This window comes from Canis lupus, chromosome 8 (genome assembly GCF_003254725.2).
Source record: "Canis lupus dingo isolate Sandy chromosome 8, ASM325472v2, whole genome shotgun sequence".
In the NCBI taxonomy this organism is placed as follows: Eukaryota; Metazoa; Chordata; class Mammalia; order Carnivora; family Canidae; genus Canis; species Canis lupus.
This window is the reverse complement of record NC_064250.1, coordinates 25,579,745-25,604,241: the sequence shown is the minus strand read 5'-3', so window position 1 is coordinate 25,604,241 and position 24,497 is coordinate 25,579,745. Positions and strand designations below refer to the sequence as shown.

The 24,497-nt window shown below is 35.9% G+C and overlaps 1 long non-coding RNA gene across 1 annotated transcript in view; it reads left to right on the top strand.

The window, feature by feature from the left end:
* Window positions 1–23,316, top strand: part of LOC112657795 (uncharacterized) — a 30,695-nt gene extending 7,379 nt beyond the window's left edge. Inside the window, exons 2-5 of the long non-coding RNA XR_003135297.3 lie at window positions 7,874–8,037; window positions 10,505–10,687; window positions 14,465–14,702; window positions 20,953–23,316. This is a non-coding gene — a long non-coding RNA (uncharacterized LOC112657795). The remainder of the gene's footprint in view (window positions 1–7,873; window positions 8,038–10,504; window positions 10,688–14,464; window positions 14,703–20,952) is intronic.
* The last annotated feature ends 1,181 nt before the right edge of the window (window positions 23,317–24,497 follow it).

Genomic DNA, 24,497 nt, shown 5'->3' with positions numbered 1-24,497 from the left:
AAATCACTTATGCAGCTTTTCTTGCAGGTGAAATGCAGGCATGTGACCTAGGCTTTTCCAACATGATATCCTTGTGTTCAAATTTGATTTTGAAAAGAATGGCTTGAGGAATGAGATTCCCTGAAGAATTGCAGTGGTGAGGATGGCAAGAAATGCTTTGTTTCTGGGGACAGTCCCGGTAGAGATCTAGGGGCTAGGGATTATTAGCAGAGTGAACCACACACCTGTATCCTCTGGACTCACCTGGTGGTATAATTTGAATTACATCCAAAAGCTAAATTGTTGGTGTTCAGATATATGTGAGATAATATAGTCTATTGAATCTTTCTGCTTAAACTAGCTAGAATGGATTCTCTTGCTTATGATGGAGACATATACTTTACAGGTATACTATGAATTAGAAAATGTGCAAAGTGCTTAAGGCAATTCCTGTTACATATAGTAGAGTTACAATATTGTGGTATGCTCTGTCACTTAAGCTTTCTACAATCGAAAGTTTTTTCCTAAATTTTATTCCATTTTTTAGAAACTTTCTGTGGGTTATGTATAAAAATTAGCACAGTGTCAGTAATGTAGGGTGCTATTATAATGTGTATTAATGGATTAAATATACAAGGAGATTTCTTATAAAGTTGGACTGACCATCAAAATGTCTACAAATTATAAAAGCTTTTAGAAATTATTCAGAGATTGCATATGCTATTCTTATTTGTTTTTGTCAAAGACTGTATTTTATAATTTGCATAAGGAATTCTACAAGACATCTCCTAACTGCAGAATGAATGCACCAAGCCATAAAGAGATCTGGATCCAATGCGGAGATATTTTCTTTACAAGTTCAAGCAGAAGGAAAAATAGAATTAATAAGGAAAAATGTTTTCAAACTCAAATCTTATATTTGCAAGTCAAGAAGGGAGAGATTAGTGGAAGGCAGAAAATTGTTTTAAACAAACCTGGCTATCTTAGATATAGGAAAGGTTAATTGAACAAAGTGGCAAATAAGATGGGTAGGTAAAAGGAGATAAAAAAACACTCCACAACCCCTTTCCCACAAGATTTGTTCTTTCAATTTCCTTTTCTGAACTGAATTAATTTGCTCTTTGAAGAAACATTTATTGAACTCCTTTTAGTGCCACCCACTATTTAAACATAGTGTACAACTATGAACAAAGCAGCTTTCCATAGACCTATAGGGAAACATAAGCTGTTCCTCCTGAATGTCCTCAGGAGAGTTGATATATTCTCGGATGAAGGGAAGTGAAACAAAATAACCAAGGGTATGGGGGAGACAGTATTTGTATATTTTCTGGTTCTGTTTTCTTTTTATTTCACTATCACAGACTGCTCCTAAGTAGACAGTGCTTTGAAAGAAAGACTATAAAACCAAATGGCAACTAACTCTACTAGTCTTGTATCTAAACCAATCATAATGTTATCACAGTTCTACTTTATACTCTACAAAATTTCCTTCACCTATAGTCTAACATAGGAGAAAAAGATAATCAGAAAAAAAAGAGTGATTTCCACAAAACTAGTGTTTCCTTCAAACTGAGTCTCACTCCTACACCTTTTAAAGAATCAATGTCATTTGAAAGAGAAAAAGAATAGAGCTTATACAATCCATCCAAATTTTCAATACCTATACAAGTCTACTTATTCTGGTGGTGTAGAGATATTTTGTGCTTTAGAATAGTGCCTGGCATTTACTATGAGTCAGTACATGTTTTCTCAACATAAACACAATAACTTTTAATTTCATCAGTCTATCATACTTTTATCATTCTAACCGAAAATCTCCTGGATATTTTATTTTTTTAAAGATTTTTATTTATTTATTCATAGAGACAGAGAGAGAGAGAGAGGCAGAGACATAGGCAGAGGGAGAAACAGGCATCATACAGAGAGCCTGACGTGGGACTTGATCCAGGGTCTCCAGGATCACGCCCTGGGCTGCAGGCGGTGCTAAACCGCTGCACTACCGGAGCTGCCCTCCTCCTGGATATTTTCTAAGAAACCACGTTTCTGTAACATATATACACGCACTTGAATCAGCATCAACATCGCTAGATTCTTGAAAAGTAACTTGATTGAAAACTCTTCTATAGAAAATTTGTATGCCAAAAGAAGACAGAAAATGGGAATATACAAAACTAAAAGTCACTAAATATACATTTAAAAAAACCCAAAACTGAGCAGATAACATCTGCTTGCAAAAACCAACTGAATATATGAACATGAAAAATCTGCTTTGGGAGGTTAACTCTATTAGATGCAAATTAGAAGGCAGGCTCCCTAACTCACAATAATTCCCAGAGTGAGGATTCACCCTCTTCTATCCTTTGGGGTAACTGATTTTCTTTTCTGTCAACCCTCTACAAAGATGTAAAGGTGTATGCCATATGATGCTTCCTCTCTAGGACAGAGTAATCACATTCATGAACTATTAGGCCAGTAATATGCATCACATCCCTGACCTCAATGGCTGCTCCAGAACAATGTTTACCCATCTTTCCTGATACTAAGCGATCACTGTTAAAGGTATTCCCTTTCCAGGCCTTTCTCCCATATACTGCTGAGATCCAGTGAGTCTGGGTAGGGCTTGGCAACTGGCATTTTAACAAGTCTTCTGATGAGGAAATTTTGAAATGTGTTGCTCTAAAGTAGTGCTTCTCAAGCTTTGCTCTGAGGTGATTTAAAAATCCAAATGCCCTAGCCCTCTTTCATGTAATTGGATCATAGTCTCTGGCAGTAGGAAACAGGCATCAGTGTTTTTAAAAAACAGTCTGTGAGTATTAGCAGCATCAGCCTCATTAGAGAGCTCATTACAAATAGAAACTCAGACCCTACTCCATATTTACCTAATCCTAATAATCAGAATTTTTAAAATCAGAATTCCCAGGTGATTTTTATGCACATTAAAGCTTTAGAAGCATGGCTGGGATAGAAGTCTGGTGAAAATCAGGCAAAGGGTTTTCTAAATTGAACTGAGAGAGAACTTCCCCATTGGTGGGGAAGGCAGAGAGGAGGCCAGTAGCCCTCATTTCTATCATTCTCATGATTTGATCATGTGAGTTACTGAGTTAAATATCTTGGTTTTTGTGTTTTTGTTTTTTGTTTTAAACAAAGAAGTTCTAATTCAGTGAACTCCTTCTAAAACCACCTTTATTGAGACGCCTGGGTGGCTCAGCAGTTGAGCCTCTGTCTTTGGCTCAGGGCATGATCTCGGGATTCCGGGATCCAGTCCCGCAATGGGCTCCCTGGGAGGAGCCTGCTTCTCCCTCTTTTTATGTCTCTGCCCCTCTCTCTGTCTCTCATGAATAAATAAAAAAGATCTTAAAAAAATAAAAATAAAGCCACCTTTATTCAATTCCAAAAACATTAAGTTTTCTAGGAAATTGCTGAGGCTCTTTTTAAAAACGGAATAACACATTTTGTGAATAAAATTTCTTAGTTGTTTGAAATTTAATTCACTTCCTGTACTTTCATTCTTCTTTAAATTCATATCTTTGCAAAATGATCATGTAAAGTGTAGCCATTTCATACATTATAAAGTGCCAAAGAAAAATATTTTCCTGAACCTTCTGTAATATATGTATATTGAGAAATTACTTCTCTTTCAACAACCCCATACACTAGCTCAAGGGAGATGAGAATAATAATTATTAGAGCATTCTTTTTTTTTTCTGTAGCATAAGTGGGTTGGTGAATACATGAGCAGATTGAATATTTTTAAGTTTGGAGGAAATTAGAAGTCTTAAAATGAATCCTTGGAATGGTGACTTAATATTGGTAAGCTATTTTCAAATGATTTAATTAAAGTAGAAAAGTTATTTGGAAGAGAGCCAGTGGTTGCAACTTCTTTGTGTGGCTTCTGTGAGCCAAATGTATGTTAAGAACATACATTGTGACCCAGAAAAGGTCACATACATTGTGACCCAGAAGAGGTTGTCACAAAGCAGTCAGTAGCCTTTGGCCTCTGGGTCAAAAACTGTGATTTTGTGCACAGACTGAATTTAAGATGGGAAAACATCTATCAAAGTGAATGAAGGGAAGAATACCTAACACTATACTTCAAGGAACTAGAACAACAAACTAAATTCAACATTAGCAGAAGGAAGAAAATAAAGATCAGAGCCAAAATAAATGAAAAGAAAGCCCCTTCCAAAAGGGAAAAAAATGATGGAATAAGAGTTGTTTTTTTTGAAAAGATAAACAAAATTGGCCAACTCTTAGAAAGACTAGTAAAAAAAGAAAGGACAAAAACAAATCAGAAGTGAAAAGAAAAACATCATAAAACTACAGAAGTAAAAAGGTCATAAGAGACTGCTACCGACAGTTATATGCCAAAAAACTAAATAACCTAAGTGAAATGGGTAAATTCCTAGAAATGAAAACTTACCAAATCTAAATTGGGAAGAAATGGAGTCTGAAGAGGTCTATAACTAGTATGGAGATTAAGTAATGAAGAATCACCTAACAAATTAAATCTCAGGACCAGATGGCTTCCCTGGTGAATTTTACCATATATTTAAAGAAGAATTAATGTCAATCCTTCTCAACTTTTCCAAAAATCAAAAAAGAGGAAATATTCTCAAATTCATTTTATAAGGCCAGAATTATCCTGATACCCAAGTCAAGAAAGGATGCAACAAGAAAGCTAGAGGCTACTATCCCTGATGAAATCTCAAAAACAAAAACAAAAACAAAACAAAACCACAAACCAAATTTGGCAAAGGATCATGTGACACGATCAAATGGATTTGTATTTCGAATTCAGTGATCATTTGATATACACAAATCAGTCAATGTGATACATCGCAATAGAATGGAAGAATAAAAGTCATATAATCATCTTAATAGACACAGAAGCGGCATTTGCCAAAATTCAACACCCATTCATGATAAAAATTCTTAACAAATTAGATAAAAAAGAAAGTACTTCAACATAATAAAGGACATCTATGACAAGCCCACAGCTATAGCTGTTATAATACACGGTGGTGAAAAGTTGAAAGCTTTTTTCCCTAAGATCAGGAATATGACCACTACTTTTACCATTTCTATTCAGCATAGTAGTAGAAGTCCTAGCTAGAGCAATCAAGCAAGAAAGAGAAATTAAAAAGAAAATCAGAATTAGAAAGAACAAAGTACAATTTTCTGTATTTGCAAGGGATACGAATTTATAAATAGAAAATTCTAAAAATTTCACCAAAAGATTGCTAGATCTAATCAACAAATTCAATGAAGTTGTGTGATACAAAATTAATATATAAAATCAGTAGTGGTTTCATACACCAATAAAAAATTATCTGAAAAAGAAAAAAAGAAAATGATTACATTTACGATAGCATCAAAACAGTAAAATATTTAAAAATAAACTTAACCAAAAAGGTGAAATCTCTACTCTGAAAACTGAGATACTGATGAAAGAAGTCAGTGGTATCCCATGTTCAGTTTTTTTAAAAAAAGGAAAAGTGCAATTACATGGGTAAAACTTGAGGACTTACTAACAGAAATATGCAAATCATAGAATCCTTTTCCCTTCAGAATGAGCAGAATAAAGACATGAAGCATGGATTTCAAGCATCTATCTTAAGTTGGTGAATAAAAATCACATGTTAAGAAGAGTAGAGCATGGGGTCGGGATGGGGTGAAGGGGGAAGAAGTTTCCTGAAGAAAGCAGACTTTTAGCTATTAGATGGTCCTAGAACAGAGCCTGATAGTCATGTCCTGTTTTGAAATTTAATATTGCAGTTAATCCTACTGTGTTAACAATACTAAGAACAAAATTATATGCCTTTAAAAAAATTATATGCCTTTTAGTATTTTCTTTGTATTATAGTTGTGGAATATGTATTGTCCTTTTAAACAATCTTAGCTCATTTTTTTGGAATATGGCAGGATAATCATAAAGCCAGGTACATATATCTGCATATGTGCAGGCATACCTACATGTAAATTAATTATGATTGCATTTACCTCTACTAGATTCTGAGTTTATTTGGTGCTGAAAGTATGTCATATTCTCTCTAGTGCAATATATTGCTAAGAACCAATCAACTGAACTGACAAATCAGAACCAATAGAAAATAAGGATAATAAAATGTCCTTGAAAGCAAAAAAATGGAGGATACAAGCCATGTAATTCAGTAGGCAAATGTTCCTCTTGGTGACCAACACACAGATACAGCTTTCAAAGCAGCCGCTTTTGTCTCATATGTATCCCTTGTCTTTCCCAGGCCCTGAAAATTGACCTCTTCCTTTCACTGAAGTATTTTTATAAAACAAATCATCCCATTCCTTTTTATTTATATAAATATAGATACAAAAGTAGAATGAGGGGGTAGGCCAAACATTCATATTTATTGGCTATATATAGAAATTAATTCCAGTTTTCATGAAAGTATAATGACCAGCTTTCTAGAAACAAAAAAGGTAAAATAGTCCCATTCCTGCACCAAAAGAAAGGTGGCAGGAAGGTAGGGAGGAAGGGGAGGATGGAGGGAGGGAGGGAAGGAGGGAGGGACAGAAGGAAGGAAGGAAGGAAGGAAGGAAGGAAGGAAGGAAGGAAGGAAGGAAGGGAGGAAGGAAAGAAGGAAGGAAAGGAAAGGAAAGGAAGGAAAGGAAGGAGGAAGGAAGGAAGGAAGGAAGGAAGGAAGGAAGGAAGGAAGGAAGGAAGGAAGGAAGGAAGGAAGGGAGGAAGGAGATAAGAGAAACACTGACTGGTAGTGTTGGCCAAATTCTATGGTGTAAATGCTGCCTTCATGGATAATTTCAAGCTACAAACTATTTTACCACTGGTTCATAAAATTCCCCCAAATTTAACAATCTCCTCTTGCCAGCAGGCAGAAGCTGCCACAATGCACCTTTCTTTTTTCCAGGAGGAGGTTTCAAGCTTGTGCTTCCTATAAGTTTCTATGGAAAAAAAAAATCGGCTTTTAAAGGCTTTAGTTTAAAAACGTTCTTAAAATCATTTACTTTACTGTGCCCCTTAATATCTGCAAATAGTGCCCCTCTTTACATGGTTGTCAGTGTTTAGATAACTCTTCTTTGGGTTGAAGAACACAGGTACAAGCCCAGATTTGATCAGTTCATCCAGGGAATCCACAGCAAAGCCAAGAAGCAAACCTTGGTCTACCTGTGGTATTTTCTTAGAGACCTTTGCTCTTTCAGAGCCCGAAGACGTGAGTGTTTCTGAACCAGTTAAAGTTCCATTTAAGCAGTAAGAGTTCCCATGTATTTAAATGACAGGACAGGTATTCTGCAGAGATTTAATAAGTCTTGGTAGTCTACATATCACTGATAGTATTCATGTTCCTATGCCATTGTTACACTGAAATCAGCCTGAGGTATGTGTTTATTTTATACACAGGCAGTGACTCTGAGGCTATACATAACATAGGTCAATTAAAACTCTGGGTCAAACTATGGTGCTTCTGTTTTCATACCTTAATATAAGTGATCCATAAACTAGTTTCCAAGGAAACTAATAAAGAAAAACAATCACCCCCAATTGGTGTTAATAGCAAATAACTGTAATACAATGTGTCTTCATTGTTCTTAATATCTACTTGAAGGGCATCTTATACACTATAAATACAATGTATGCTACAATGTATGCTATAGAGAAATAATCACAACAAAGTAGTTATACTACTTTTATGCTATAAAATTATAGCACTTTATAGTTTGTAGGATCAAGTCCCACATCAGGCTCCCCAGGGGAGCCTGCTTTTCCCTCTGCCTGTGTCTCTGCCTCTCTCTTGCTGTCTCTCATGAATAAATAAATAAATCTTTTTAAAAAAAGTAATGGAAAGATAGTAGATGTGAATTTAAAACCAAAATTGATTTACCTTTTTATCATTCTCTGCAGAAAACTAACCATGAAGTGTCTACCCATCCAAAGAAAGGATAAAGAAGGAAGGAGAAAAGAAGAATCTATCAACAGAAAGTACAGAAGGAAGAGGGGAAAAAGGGAGTGAGAAAATCACACACTAAAATTAATGGTTATACACAAGGACAAGGATGTAGCTAACGGTATAATTATCACCCTGTTCCCTTGAAATTTGTACTCCCAAAACTCATTAGCAAAATTGTTTTGTGAGCCTCACTTGGAGAGGGAAGTAAACGGTGTTGGTTGGTTTAACAAATAAGTATTGAGCCCCTAGACTAGGTACAGTTTTAGTCCCAAACAGTACTTTCCATTTATGGACCTCTTAGGGAAAATCTACATGGTATCCCACTTAGTTTCTATCAGAACAAACAGCTACATACATTAGGAAAGAGAGTGTATATCAGCTGCACTGTCTTCTAGGTGGGATTCATTTAGGACAGTCCAAACATCGGCTTTTTAGAAGATAATGGTTCATGTTTCAACTGATGAGTTTCAGCATAAACAATGTGTATTCATCAGTGTTCTTCACAGAACCAGAACCAGCAGGAAGATATGGTGTATGAGAGAGAGTGAGATTTGTTCTGAGGAATCTATTTAATATGAGCAGGACATCCAGGAAAGCCCGTGGTATAACTGGTCTGAATCCGAAGGCCTGAGAATTGGGGCAACCAGTGGTGTAAATCTCAGTTTAAGAGCTAAGCTAGAGGAGATGAGATGTCCTAGTACAATTAGTAAGGCAGGTGGAGGGTGGCGGGTGGGGGCGGGGAGGACAAATTTCTCCTTCCTACACCTTTTGTCCTATTTAGGCCCAGACTACCCTGCAGAGAGTAATCTACTTTACTGAGTCCTCTGATTTAAATGCTAATTTTACCCTGAAACTCCGTGACAGACATACCTCAGAAACTACGTTTAGTCTGGGCACCCAGTGGCTAGCTAAGTTGAGATATAAAATTATTATACACTGCACAATAGCTTCTGAACCAACACGTAAACTAGTCTATACCCTTCACTAGAAGGTAGACAACACATTTATTCTACTGTATTTCAAGGTGCCAATATCCTTGAAACAACACCTTGAATATCACAGGCAAATCAATCATGATTTCTGGGCACCAATGTTGACTCTGACAGTGCTTGATACATGTCAGTATACATTCAGAAATATCTCCCACATATTTGCCACATAATAATTAAAACTTAATGTCTTTAAAGTTTGGGTTTTGTTTTGTTCCTCTCTGAAATTTTCAATCTTCTAAGATTATAGCAGGCACTCACTAGATAGTTCTTCAACAAAATTTGAAACAAATTAGCACATAAAGTTTATCTCAATTTATTATATCATAAGACTTGATTTTTTTAATTCATGCTGTGTATGTGTGGGAGACACAGGCTCTTTATGATTAACTAAATTTGCATTTGACTCTTGACTTGTCAAGTTTAGATATACAAGTCAGCATTAACATTTTAGTTTTCCCTTCTTAAGAGCTTGATTGAAATTTTAGCATTTTAATTCTAAATTGTGTTCATAGAAACCTTGAAAATAAATAGTAATCAGAATATTCTAGTTTAATTACAGAATTTGAGATCTTCTACTTGGAATAAAGTTCAAGCGTCTCTTATTCCATCTGTATCAGTGCATGGTAGGGATTTTTAGGTAATGTTCTTTGTACACTTGGATTGCTTCTCCTCAGAAGCTTTGTTTGAAATTCACTCATCCAGTAATTGTCAGGAAGAGTCTTCCATAAGATTTGAAAAATTTAGTATAGACTCATGGATTTTTTTACAATTTATAGAGAAGAGAGGGAGTTTTATATAAAATCTGTCAGTTAGAGAGCACTGTACATAATTGATAGCAATAGAAGTAAGTTCAATATATTCTATATACTGCTATGGAACTTTGCTATTCTAATAGGTTTGTTTCACTTTTTGAGTACCATATAGTTTTATCATCAGTTACATATTTACTCACAACTCAAGATTTTTAAAAAGGATCAGAGCAGATTTCTGAGGTTAAATGGGTCGCTCAACAGCTATTAAAAGATCTGTTCAAAGCTGAACACTGTCATTTGCTTCAGTTTCTACTCATATTACAATGTTTTATTATTTATTTATTTATTTATTATTTTAAAAGATTTTATTTATTCATAAGAGACACAGAGAGAGAGAGAGAGAGGCAGAGACAGGCAGAGGGAGAAGCAGGCTCCATGCAGGGAGCCTGATGTGGGACTAGATGCCGAGTCTCCAGGATCAGGCCCTGGGCTGAAGGCGGTGCTAAACCACTGAGCCATCTGGGCTGCCCTATTACAATGTTTTAAAATAAATATTAATATTAATATTATAGTGTTTTTAATGTAAAGCATTTATATTTCTCTCATGAAATAATAATTTTGGAAAAAACCCCATCTCAATTATTTGACAATTTCAAATGTCTTTGGAGTTTTCTTAAATACACAATTACACCTTGAAGGAAATTATACCATGCCTCTAGGAAAATGAAATAATGTGTGCAGTTTATGAAGTGCATTCATAGCATGCATATGTATGATTCTTCAAGAACATTCTGGCATATGCATGAAAAAAGCCTTTTAAATTTTTTTTTTCAATTTTTAGGAATACACCAAAATAAATGAAAATACTTCTTTTGCATCCATGAAATATATATTCATGCTATCCTGGTGGTACAGTGTGTGATTACTTTTCAAATGTTAAAGAAAGGATACAAGGATTTGCACAGTAACATAATGAAGAGTTTGATGTCAATGATTTGTGAGCAGATCCTCTCATCTTTCAAAGGTAACTTTTCTGATGCATTACTTATTTAGTTGTCTCAATGTTGAAAGGTCCATGGATAAGTGTAAGTCATCCAAATATTCAGTGTGTAACAATGCACCATAATCAGTGTCTTAGTCTTTGCTATCTTTTAGGTCTCACAATATCATGTTAATTGGCAGATGCCAACGTCAAAAATCATTTCTGCCACACCTATATTACAAAGTATACAAAAGGAAAGTTTCAGAGCTAAAAGGCCAGTCTGCTTGAACACATTATAAATCAATCAGTGCTTATGAAATGAAGAGGAAAGGAGTACAGTAATTTGATCAGTATGTTTCCTTGATCAGGGTCACCCATTCTTTCTGAAGTCACTGCATCAGGGCCACAAAAGTGGCAACAATACACAGGAGAAAAACCTTTATTAAATTGTCAGGAATCTCAGCACTAGAGTCTGACTGTCAATGTTTTATAGCTAAAACTCCCTTTTCTACTTGAGGCTAGAGGTAAGTGCTCTGTAAACCAAGGAGTGAGGGAGGAATGATGGATTCCACTTGCTGGAGCTATTAGTCTTGAAATGTTTTGCACAGCTGCTCCAAAAAGATCGAAAAATGCAACCAAAGATAAGAAATTTCAGGTATTAGTCTTTGATTCTATGCAAGAGGTTTCATGGCTTGAATTTTTTTTTTTTTTTTTTTTTTTTTTTATTGGTGTTCAATTTACTAACATACAGAATAACACCCAGTGCCCGTCACCCATTCACTCCCACCCCCCGCCCTCCTCCCCTTCTACCACCCCTAGTTCGTTTCCCAGAGTTAGCAGTCTTTATGTTCTGTCTCCCTTTCTGATATTTCCCACACATTTCTTCTCCCTTCCCTTATTTTCCCTTTCACTATTATTTATATTCCCCAAATGAATGAGAACATATAATGTTTGTCCTTCTCCGACTGACTTATTTCACTCAGCATAATACCCTCCAGTTCCATCCACGTTGAAGCAAATGGTGGGTATTTGTCATTTCTAATAGCTGAGTAATATTCCATTGTATACATAGACCACATCTTCTTTATCCATTCATCTTTCGTTGGACACCGAGGCTCCTTCCACAGTTTGGCTATCGTGGCCATTGCTGCTAGAAACATCGGGGTGCAGGTGTCCCAGCGTTTCATTGCATTTGTATCTTTGGGGTAAATCCCCAACAGTGCAATTGCTGGGTCGTAGGGCAGGTATATTTTTAACTGTTTGAGGAACCTCCACACAGTTTTCCACAGTGGCTGCACCAGTTCACATTCCCACCAACAGTGTAAGAGGGTTCCCTTTTCTCCACATCCTCTCCAACATTTGTTGTTTCCTGCCTTGTTAATTTTTCCCCATTCTCACTGGTGTGAGGTGGTATCTCATTGTGCTGGGAAAATTGGACATCCACATGCAGAAGAATGAAACTAGACCACTCTCTTTCACCATACACAAAGATAAACTCAAAATGGATGAAAGATCTAAATGTGAGACAAGATTCCATCAAAATCCTAGAGAAGAACACAGGCAACACCCTTTTTGAACTCGGCCATAGTAACTTCTTGCAAGATACATCCACGAAGGCAAAAGAAACAAAAGCAAAAATGAACTATTGGGACTTCATCAAGATAAGAAGCTTTTGCACAGCAAAGGATACAGTCAACAAAACTCAAAGACAACCTACAGAATGGGAGAAGATATTTGCAAATGACATATCAGATAAAGGGCTAGTTTCCAAGATCTATAAAGAACTTTTTAAACTCAACACCAAAGAAACAAACAATCCAATCATGAAATGGGCAAAAGACATGAACAGAAATCTCACAGAAGAAGACATAGACATGGCCAACATGCACATGAGAAAATGCTCTGCATCACTTGCCATCAGGGAAATACAAATCATGGCTTGAATTAAAAGGATCTTATCTGCAAGCCAAGCACCACGTTTTGGAATATGAAATGGACTAAGCCTAATTTTCATTTTTTTTATGGATGTGTGAAGTATCTTTATGGGATTCCCACCACTTAATTCAAGAAGAGAGTTCACCATACAGCTGAAGATTTAAATATTTTACTTTCATTATAGCATATACATAGGTCTGACAGGAAATTTTGCAAAAGTATTGCTGGTGTCCATCAACTACTAGACATGCATGCATAAGAAGTAACATTTTGCAGAGGTCCCAAGAGATTGGATTTTAGCTAAAATCAGCCTGTCAGTTTTAGTCTTTCCTTAGGTCTCCCTTGGTTCTTTATGAGAAAAGGAAATGGAACAATAGAAATTGAATGTCTATAATTCTACAGAATGGAAAATATATATGTGTAATATATATGTGTATACATATTATACATACATATTGTAAATATTATGCATATATATATATATGTATACACACAAATTGACCCTCTTTTATCCTTTGGAATTTTAGGATTTCTTTTTAATTTCATTTTAAAACATTATTATTGGTCATTCTCTCCTACTGTGATGTAAAAAGATTCTTAGGTTGTCTCATTAGTTATTGATACTCTATTTAATTGTATAATTTAGAAAAATATGCCCCCCTGCAGGGTGAACATTGGTTGGTAAGAAGAATGCAAGTTGAATTTCAGTCTTTAGCTGCTCCCATGGGCAGGTCCCTTTGTGCATGTGCACAAACTACACCATTGTACATGACAATTTGGCTATTGGTGTGGTAGGAGTAAGGAAATAGAGAAAAGAATTAAGAGAATTGGAGCATGGGGCAAGAAGGTGAGTTTTACTGTATTACTAGGGCTTTATCTACTTGAACAGAGCTCTTTCAGAAGGAAAGAAGCAGTGGGGTACCTGGGTGGTTCAGTCCATTAAGTGTCAGACTCAATTTCAGCTCAGGTCATGATCTCAGGGTCATAAGATTGAGCCCTGTATTGAGCTCTGCACTGGGCATGGAACCTGCTTAAGATTCTCTCTCTCCCTCTGTCTCCCACCACTCCCACCTCTGCTCTTGCACTCTATTAAAAAAAAAAAAAAAAAAAAAAAAAAAAAGGAAAGAAAGTACAGTCATCAGTAGACCTGAAGTTAACTAAAGTACATTCTTAGAGATGAAGTAAGACTGTCACCCCTTAGTCTCACAGAATACATGGTAATGGCTTATTCTTTGTGGTCACTTTAGACTTTGATGAAAAAATCCTGGGTGATATGATGGGAGGTGTTCAGAAAATGCTACCTTGAGATTTTCTAGATTTAATACTCAATTACTCTTGGGTTGCCTGCATGGTTCATTTAAGTGTCCGCCTTTGGCTTAGGTTGTGATCTCAGGGTCCTGGGATTAAGCCCTGTGTTAGGCTTTCTGCTCAGCAGGAGCCTGCTTCTCCCTTTCCCTCTGTGCTATCTCAAAAGATAAAAAAAAAATTTAAATACATAAATACTCTGGGACACCTGGGTAGCTCAGTGGTTTAACACCTGCCTTCAGCCCAGGATGTGATCCTGGAGTCCCAGGATCAAGTCCCACATCAGGCTCCCTGGATGGAGTCTGTTTCACCCTCTGCCTATGTCTCTGCCTCTCTCTCTCTTTCTCTCTCTCTCTCTTTCTCTCTCTCTGTGTTTCTGATGAATAAATAAAACCTTTAAAAAAGTAAATACTCAATTATTCTTTATTGGATTTAGAATCCCAATTTTACATGAAAAATATGTAGCTTTGAAGCATTTATCTCTCTGTTAACTATATAATGCGTATATTCCATAGGAAATACTTTTGGTCAACTACCACTGAGGCCCTTCATATAGTCACATTATTCTCTCTCTTCCAGGTGCATATTTGTTTAACTTGGAGGCTGAAGAAGCAAAGGCAAAGAAAGTTCACTAATTTGCACAAGATCGCACAGAAATTATGAAGTGCCAATTTGAATCAGGAAATCTGCATCTACCATGGTTAGAATATGCATGATTTAACTGAACCTCATCTCCCAATATGCCTGTTCCAAAACATACATGTGCTCTTGGGCAGCTCAAATGGCACTGGGAGCCTGGGACCCAACACAGATATAGGTATGACAAGTGACAAAACAGGTCTATTAACATTCATCATCACTACATGAATTCAAACTCCAAAGCCTGCAAATATATATACACACATACACACACACTGGCTCATTTTCATATATTTGTATATTTATAAGTAAATAAATACACAACATACAGAGTCAACTTATAAGATTGCCTGCAGGGAGTACAGGTATTCCTCAGAAATAGTGTGGCTTTGGTTCCAGGTCACCACAATAAAGCAAATATTATAATACAGTGAGTCAAATGAATATTTTGGTTTCCCAGATCATATAAAAATTATGTTTACACTACATTACACTGAAGTCTATTAAGTGTCTAGTAGCATGTCTAAAAAATGTTCATACCTTAATTAAAAAATACTTTATTGCTAAAACATGCTATTCCTCATCAGAGTTTCAGTGAGGCATAATCACTGATCACAGATTACCATAACAAAATAATAATGAAAAACTTTGATTGTGAGAATTACAAAATCTGACAAAGTGAGCACTTAGAAAAATGGTGCAGATAAGACTTACTTGATGCCACAAAATATCAATTTGTAAAAATCACAATATCTGCAATAAGATGAAGTGCTATAAAATGAGGTATGCATATATATGGATTATTCCAGAAAACAGCTTTTATTGAAGTAAAATTATGGTATATTTTAGAAATGCCAAGCTCCTTGTATATTTTTCAAGAGAACCCTCAAATGTTCATTTGGTTTATAAAATGGAGATGACTCTCCAGCTTAGCTGATGAGTCCTTTCTCTTTCTATGTTAAAAACCCAGTAATCCATAGTGAGTTTCAAACTCCTTAGAAAACAATAAAAGTTACAGGTTTCTCCACAAAGCTGTGCCAGCATGGAGCTGCTTAGTTTTGACTCAGGCTAGAAAATAAATGAAGCACTTGCTGTTTTAGTCTTGTTGCCTGTTACTCAAAAAATACAGTGGTGAATTACTGAGTATCTAACAAGGCTTAGGGAAAGAGATCTGTTAGCAGTGAATCACTTGTTATTGGTTTTTTACCTATAGGAAGTAGAAAATATGCTTGTTTTCTTTCTTTATGGGTACCAACGTCTCTTTAATCACTATGTGGTATAACTCAACAACCTCAAGCCTACTGTTTTCATTGTCGCCAAATAAATAAACTGTAGTGCAGTATATTAATCCAATCACCAGACTTATTTCTCTGTAGCTGAAGAATGCCATAGCCATTGCATTTAGTGGTTGCATTATACGAGAGAGCTATAAAAGACTAGGTAAAAATCAAAATAGGGGTGCCTGGGTGGCTCAGTCAGTTGGGCCTCCAGTTTTTGATTTTAGCTCACGTCATGATCACAGAGATTGAACCCCACTCAGCCTCTGCACTCAACAAGAAGTCTTGTGAATTCTCTCTCCTTCTGCCCCTGCCCCCTATTTATGCACTCTCTCTAAACTTAAAAAAAAAATCAAAATAGTATATCAAAATATTTTAAAGCTATTATTTAATTCTTATTCCAGAATTTCCAACCTATTGCTAATTTTTCAGATACCCTATCATCTATTTTAAAATCATGCATGAAAAGGATGTATAGAGAAATTTCTAGATATAAGCTGATGTATTTTATTACACAAGGTAAAGCAACCTATCTGCAAGAAGTTGTTGTCCTAGTAATTATCGAAGTCATAAAAACATGTTGCTTTTGTGATATATCTTGAACTCATTCTTCTTTCTATACTCTTCTTTCATTCTTATCCTACTCTCCTCTCACCTACACAGATTCTGTACATCTTCTAACACCCTGTGCAGTTATCAGCTAAATGCAGCTAATGTTCAGTTCTTTTGAGATTTATCTAGTACTTGAAGCCTGGAAACGTGTTTTTTTTTCCTTATTAAGTACTAGATTTACACATTTAAAAAAATGCACTGTAATGGTATGCTGAAAATTGTAGATCAATTGCTTCTTATAAAATAGCTCGGGATCCCTGGGTGGCGCAGCGGTTTGGCACCTGCCTTTGGCCCAGGGCACGATCCTGGAGACCCGGGATCGAATCCCACGTCGGGCTCCCGGTGCATGGAGCCTGCTTCTCCCTCTGCCTGTGTCTCTGCCTCTCTCTCTCTCTCTGTATGTGACTATCATAAATAATAAATAAAAAATTAAAAAAATAATAAAATAAAATAGCTCAATAGGCTTGCAATTAAGATGTATTTGGGCAGTTGCTAGTTACCATTTTATATGCCAAATGATTAAACCTAAAGCTCTAGACATAAGAATGGTAATCATCATGACTTCATGAACTGGTAAATTAAGCTAATTATCCATGCTATTCTGGTACAAAAAAATTAGATAAAAGTTAGTATCTGAAAAGAATAAGAGATTAGGAATTATTTGATATCTAAGAAGAACAAAAGACTAGGAATTAGATGTCCTAGATCTAGACATATATTATTAAAAAGGTGGGTGACTTGGGATAAAACATTTACTCAACGATCTCATTTTCCTCACTTTTAAGACAAAAGTTAGTCTATAAAATGACTTCCAATTCCAAAATTTATTGATTTAGGAGTTATATGACAAATATTTCCACATCTTTGTTTCATTTAGGTAGATAGGGTTTTAGTTCATAGTTTAATTGAATACTTTATAACAAGCTCTCCCTATGTGATTGAATGATGGTTAAACAGAGACAAAATATTGCCTCTTGATAAGTGTATAATGGCTCATCTACTTATATTAATTCATTTGCCCATAAAAGCTAAGAGATGAATCCAATGATCAATATGCTTATAGCTAGGATGATGAGCATATTTATACAGGCAAGTCTTCTCATTCATCCTCCTGAGTTGACTTGCAATTAAAGAAATTATACTATTTAGCAGTATAGTGATTTAAAAATTTATAACATAAGTATATTTTGGACTCATGGAATCAGAATCCCAGCAAACAAGTATTTGGAACAATATTAGCAATTTGTAATAAAAAAAACAGTGAAGAAAATGATTCTTACAAGGACCATTCATCATTTTGCATGGTATAATAGCTTTGTCAACCAAAGGCCAGAATTGACAGATAAATTATTCATGAATTTCTTTCATGTATTCAGTATTTTTATTTTATTAACTAATAGGTATACTAATTCACTGAGATTCAATACATGAACTCAACCTTCATGGAGATTGTAGCATAGAGAGCAAAAATATTATCAGATAAATACTTAATTAAAACTGATAACTCCACAAAATAAAATATAGAAGGATTTGATTTAGAATACGTGTTTTAGAGAAATAATAAGAAAATGAATTTTGAGCAGGGATCTGAGTTCACTAAGCCAATTAGTAGAGGACAGGGAAAAGGAGGCCTAAGGGAACAGCTTTTGCAAAGCTAATTCCAGAAGCTACAGAAAGAATGGTGGGCTTGAACAATCAAAGTATACAAACACTGATGTAGAAATTTACCCAACTTTGTGACTAGAACAAGATAAGACCTGAAGGTTAACATGGAGCCTTATATGCCATCTAAGTAGTTTTGTTTTTAATTTCAAGAGCAATAGAAAACCATTTAAAAATATTTGGAGAAGGACCTGCTTATGAAGAAGATGGATTCACTTTTGGAACATGTTACATGTAAACTATGATGAAGATTTCCAAGTAGAGTTGTCAATGGAAACTAGACAATGCTGATTTCTTAAAATTGAGATATAACTTTATATTTGTTTCAAGTGTGCAGCATATATAACATGTATATGTTATGCAAAATGACCACTACATGGTTACAATTTAAGATTTAAGAACTAAGATTTAAGATTTATTCTCTTGGCAACTTTTAAATATGCAAATACAATATTATTAACTATAGCCACATGCTATACATTACATCCTCATGCTTTATTTTATAACTGGAAGTTTGTACCTTTTGACCATTTCTTAATCCATTTCTGCCACCACATGCCTTTTGCTTCTGGCACAAATCAATCTGTTCTCTTTTGTATGAGTTCAGATTTTTAATGCTCTTTTTCAGATTCTACATATAAGATCATACAGTATTCATTTTTCTCTGTCTGGCTTATTTTACTTAGCATAATGCCCACAAGGTCCATCAATGTGGTTCCAGATGGCAAGATTTCCCTCCTTTTTATGCCTCAATGATATTCCATTATGTATATTTTCTTTATCCATTCATCTATTGATGTATACTTAGGTTGTTTCCATGTCTTGAAACATTGTAAATAGTGTTGCAATAAACATAGAGGCACAGATTTGGATAGTAGTTCTATTTTTAATTTTTTTCCCCCACACTATTTTCTATAGTGACTGAACCAGCTTACATTCCCCCTGCCCCCCCCCCCCCCAGGAGTGCACAAGGGTTGTCTTTCCTCTGTATCATACTCAACACTTGCTATTTCTTGCTTTTTTGCTACTAGGCATTCTAAGTGGTGTGAAGTGAGATATCTCATTGCAATTTTAATTTGCATTTCTCTGATAATTAGTGATGTTGGGCACTTTTTCATATACCTGTTGGCCATCTGTATTTGTTCCTTGGGAAAATGTTTATTCAGATCCTCTCCCTATTTTTTAATTGGATTTTTTGTTTTTATTGATTTATAGAATTTATTTGTTTTGGATATTAATCTCTTATCAAATATAAAATTTGCAAATATTTCACCCATTTTATCTACCTCAACCCTTTACTTAAAGGCAACTACCAATCTGTTCTGTGCTTATGAGTTTATTTTTTTAAGATTCCACATAAAAGTGAGATCATATGGTCTTTGTCTTTCTGTGACTTATTTCACTTAGTATAATGCCCTCACAATTCATCCATGTTGTTCCAAATGGTAAGATGTCCTTCTTTTTTATGGATTGAAAGAAATTGTTAAGTGAGAAAAACATTCTTAATCTCTTTGTTAAGAGAGGGCATCCAGCATACTCCTAATTTACATGTTACACACTTATGGCTAAAAGCATAAGAGCAAGATTTTAGATTTTAACCTTTTTGGAAAGAAGTAGAAAAGCTTATACATTCAGAAAAGCACAGATGTTTATTTAAATATTATTTCTTCTGCAAGATCTTATCAAATAAATTGACTAAGAAAAACAGACTTTTAAAAGTTACTGTTATGTTGTATGGGACAGAGAAATGATTCTTCATGTCTAGGTGTCTAAAAAGATTCCCCTGTAAACAATAATATTTGCAAGGGCAAAATTAATGGAAATGGAATACAGTTACAAATTTTGCACACATTATTACTCTGAACACAGCATATAGGTTAATCTACTGGTATAGAATTGAATAATCTCAGTTTATGACTTTATTGTAACTAGTTTTGTGAGATAGAATAGGGTCCATTTTTCTATAGTGGCGAGGAAAAGAAATATTTTCAACCTGTTTTTCTGAGACTCTTGTTGACAGTTTTTTTTAATAGAGTAGATGAGAACTGTTACACATGTAATATGAAATATACAATATCCTGCTTCTATGACATACAGGGCTACAGTTCTGAGGGGAGGACTTATCTGGTCATTTGTGGAAATGGTCCAGACACCAAAGCACGAATGACCTCATCTTGAAAGACAGGATAGTAGGAGAAGGAATAAGAAACCTAAGGTGAACAACCTCCCGTTTCTCAGTCCAGGCTGTTGGGAGAGTGATCATGCAAATTGTGCTTTCTGGGATCTCTCCTGTGCTGGCTTCCTGATGGACTCTGTAATCACAGACACACCAGCAAGAGATGTGAGGACAATAAGAAGAGCCTGGGCATCTCTTCCCAGCTTCAGCACTAGTCTGGGCAGTAGCTGCAAACCTTCAGGTCTATTGTTCCTCCCAGATGGCTACTCTCCTGGTGACTTCTGCTCACTGGGCTCTGGCAATGCTGTTTCTTCCCCTTCCTTTTTTTAGCCTTAGATATGTTAATATCTCAATGTCCTCTCCTTTTTTTTTTTTTTTTTTTAAGATTTCATTTATTTATTCACGAGAGAGAGAGAGGCAGAGACACAGGCAGAGGGAGGACCAGGCTCCATGCAGGGAGCCGGATGTGGGACTTGACCTTGGGACTCCAGGATCATGCCCTGGGCTGAAGGCAAATGCCTAACTGCTGAGCCACCCAGGCATCCCTTCTCCTTTTGCCTATAGTTCTGTAAATAACCCCCTTCAGAAAGCTCCTCATTTGAATGCTCTGAAGTTAATTCTGTGTGTTAATGAGACAAATCTATTTTTGTCTTCACAACCATGGATGACTAATGTGACTAGAGTCTCCTTGTCTCCTATAGGTGTCTGGAGCTACACACCGATTAGAACTATGCAGAGGCTCCTGGGTTTCCACCAAGGCAGCAGGGGCATAAGGACATGATCTGGAATCAAAGTTTCAGAAATGGAAACAGTGTTGCTATCTTTAATTCTGGAGATTTCAAGCATTTAGTGCTCATCTGAAGTGAATCTGAGTGTTCTTCTTTTGTGTCATGTTCCTTTTGTGTCATTGAATCATGAAGAAAGAATTGGGCTGGGGGAAGAAATAATTTCAGCAAGGTTGCTTGGGTAGAAAAGTATTACAATTTACTTTCATTTGCTGAGGCTGCATTATCCCAGCTGTTGAGGCAAAGAAAGCTTGAGTCAGTAAGTTAAATATGAAATAGTGTCTTGTTTGTTAAACTACAATGAACTCCAGAAGGAGAAAAGAAAAACAGAATACTCTTTTAGTAAGTCACCTAGGGAGAGAGGGCAAAAAGCTATGTGTGATATTGTTATTTATAACTAGACAGATATATTTGGTTTCCACTTGTTCCTGACATACTTAGCATTTCCTAAATGAGGAGAGCAATAAGGATGTCTTTTGCTATTCATAACAAGACCCTTCCAACTACACTCAGTTTACGTTAATGAGGTGACTTTTGGAAAGCCCCTAAGAATGAGGGCTAGTTGTTAGGGGAGCCAACTGTAATTTGAGGGGTGAACTTTTAGTCCTGACTCTGAACTCTGGGGAGGGGAGAGGCTGGAGGTTGAATCAGTCACTAATGGCCAATGATTCAGTCAATCATGCATACATAATAAAGGTTCCATACATAACCCTGAACTATGGTCTGGAGAGCTTCCTGGTAGATAAACATGGGGGGGGGGGGTAGATATTGAGAGGGTATAATCCCTGGAAAGGGCTTGGAAGGGCTGTACTCCTTCCCACACACCTTTGCCCTTTGCATTTATCCCATCTAGCTGTTTCTTGAGTAATATATGTATTTTGTAATTATTTTTTTTCTTTCTTGCTTTACTGAGGGATAACTGATATATACAGTTGTCTATAAAGTATACACTGTGATTTGATACATGTCCCCTCTGTGAAATGATTACCACCATCAGGTTAATTAACATATTTATTACCTCACATAATTATTATCTCTGTGTGTGTGGGTGGTGGTGGTGGTGAGAATGCTTAAGACCTACTCTCTTAGCAAATTTCAAATATATGGTGCAATATTATGAACTACAGTCACTATGTTGTACATTGGATCCTAAGAAGTTATTCAGCTTAAAACTGAAAGCTTGAATTACCATCCTTTCATATGCAATCAGTTATCTAGTAAGTAAAAGGTTTCCCTGAGTTCTGTGAAATGTTTTAGCAAATCAATCAATTCAAGGAGGGCATTGTGGGAATCTCTCATATATAGCTGGTTGCTCAGAAGTACAGGTATCAACCTGGACTTGTGATGAATGTCTGAAGTGGATGGGGTGGGAGGCAGTCCTTAGGAATGGCCCCTTAACCTGTGTGATCTGATACTATCTCCAGGTACATTGTGTCAGGATTGAGTTGAACTGTAGGACACCTCACTGGTATCATTATTACATGGTATAGGGGAACCCAAACACCTTTGGTGACCAGAATGGCAGAAATGAAGTGGTATTACAGTCATAAGGGTAGAAGCGAGACACAGAAGTGTACTTTTCTTTTAGACAACATCTTTTCTTTTATACAAAATTATGAATAGACAGGCATGTGTCATTTAAGAAAGAGAATACTGTGTGCAAGATGTAGCCCACTCAGATGGGGATAAACCTCATTAAGATCCTGTTCTCTAAGAGGTCTTAATGATTTGTTTTTGTACAAGCAGTGTAATCTTAACTGTAAAGACTAATTGTCCATATATTTATCTTTAACAAGTACTGTACTGAAGAGTCTTGTTCATTTAAAAAGAGGAAGGTTTTTGAGAGTGATTAAATGTACACTGTGAGATTAAAACGCTGCATAATTAAATAAGTAACAAGTGATGCCAACTGTCAAGTTTCAAGGTGGATGTAACTTCCTTAAAAAGCTTTCCCCAGCTCCACAAGACCAAGTTAAATTTCCCTCCTATGTATTAGCATTGTACCCATAGGAGCACTTGACACTCATTATGTGACCATTTGTAGGTCTCCTCCACCAAATGACAGAAACCATTACAACATTATATGCCCAGTACTTAGTACATCACCTATAGGACAGTAAGAATAAAGTAAATATTTTTTAAATAAGAGACACTATCAGTATTATTTTTTCAATCTTTTCTTGCTGGAGAATTGGAAAAAATGCCCATCTAACAAAAATACCTTTATTATAGACTCACTGACTTCTTCTTTGAAAGTGTGTGTTTTGCATTGTTTATAGAATAAAGGCTAAACTCTTCAATTTGACATATAAGATCCGTCCTGATTTGATGCCATCTTATTTCCTGCCATTCTGTACTACACTTCCAAGAGTCCAATCACTCTGAATTTATGTAGAAACTCTCTACCTTGCATTTGAAAATGTTATTTTTATATAAGAATTCCCTACATTTACCTTTTTATCAAATCCCTACTGATCTGTCTAGGTCCAGTTCAAATTTCCTTCACTGCAAATACACACCCCAGAAAGACATAACCTATTTTTCCCATAGAGCATTTATCTTTGGGCAAAATGGTTCTCCAAGAAGTTGAACCTAGCTTCTGAATCATAGTCACGGTTCCACAAACTCATGCTATTCCCAGGATGGAATAGATGGCTGGCTAAATGTCCTGATTCTATTCCTTGCGGCTCTACAGTTTTTCCTTCTGATTACATTTAGGATACACAATACCACATAGTATTCTTTTTTTTTTTAAACATTTTTTAAAATTTTTTATTTATTTATGATAGTCACACAGAGAGAGAGAGGCAGAGACATAGGCAGAAGGAGAAGCAGGCTCCATGCACCAGGAGCCGGATGTGGGATTCGATCCAGGGTCTCCAGGATCACGCCCTGGGCCAAAGGCAGGCGCTAAATCGCTGCGCCACCCAGGGATCCCTACCACATAGTATTCTTAAGGAAAGATGGAAAGAGGACGAAAGAAGGAAGGGAGGGAAGAATGAATATTCTGCTGGTCTCTATTTGTAGACACATCCGTTTTGGGGTGTTTTACTTTCCAGAATCTTCTTAAGAATTTTCCATATAAGCTAATAGTGTCAAAAGACACTACTTAGGAATTTGGAGGCAATAATAATGGACTTCATCCTGACAATGACTTGTTCAGCTCAAAGTGGATTCAAACAATGAGAAGATGGAGGCAGACTTATTTTTTACATTAGCTATGAGTACAGCTTCATAGGAACATTGCTTAGAGCTTCAGCCAATAAATGTCTTAAAAATATAAAACATATATTTGTAGTGAACAAAATTAAAGCTCAGCCTATTTTCTAAGTATATGTGTCTCTTATTTAGGTCTTACCTATGTTAACTTCTGATAAAGACATTTTTTGTGCATTGATACCTAATTGTGCTGTTTGCAAAAAGTTTTCAATTCATTATCATGGACTTTTCACATCTTTATG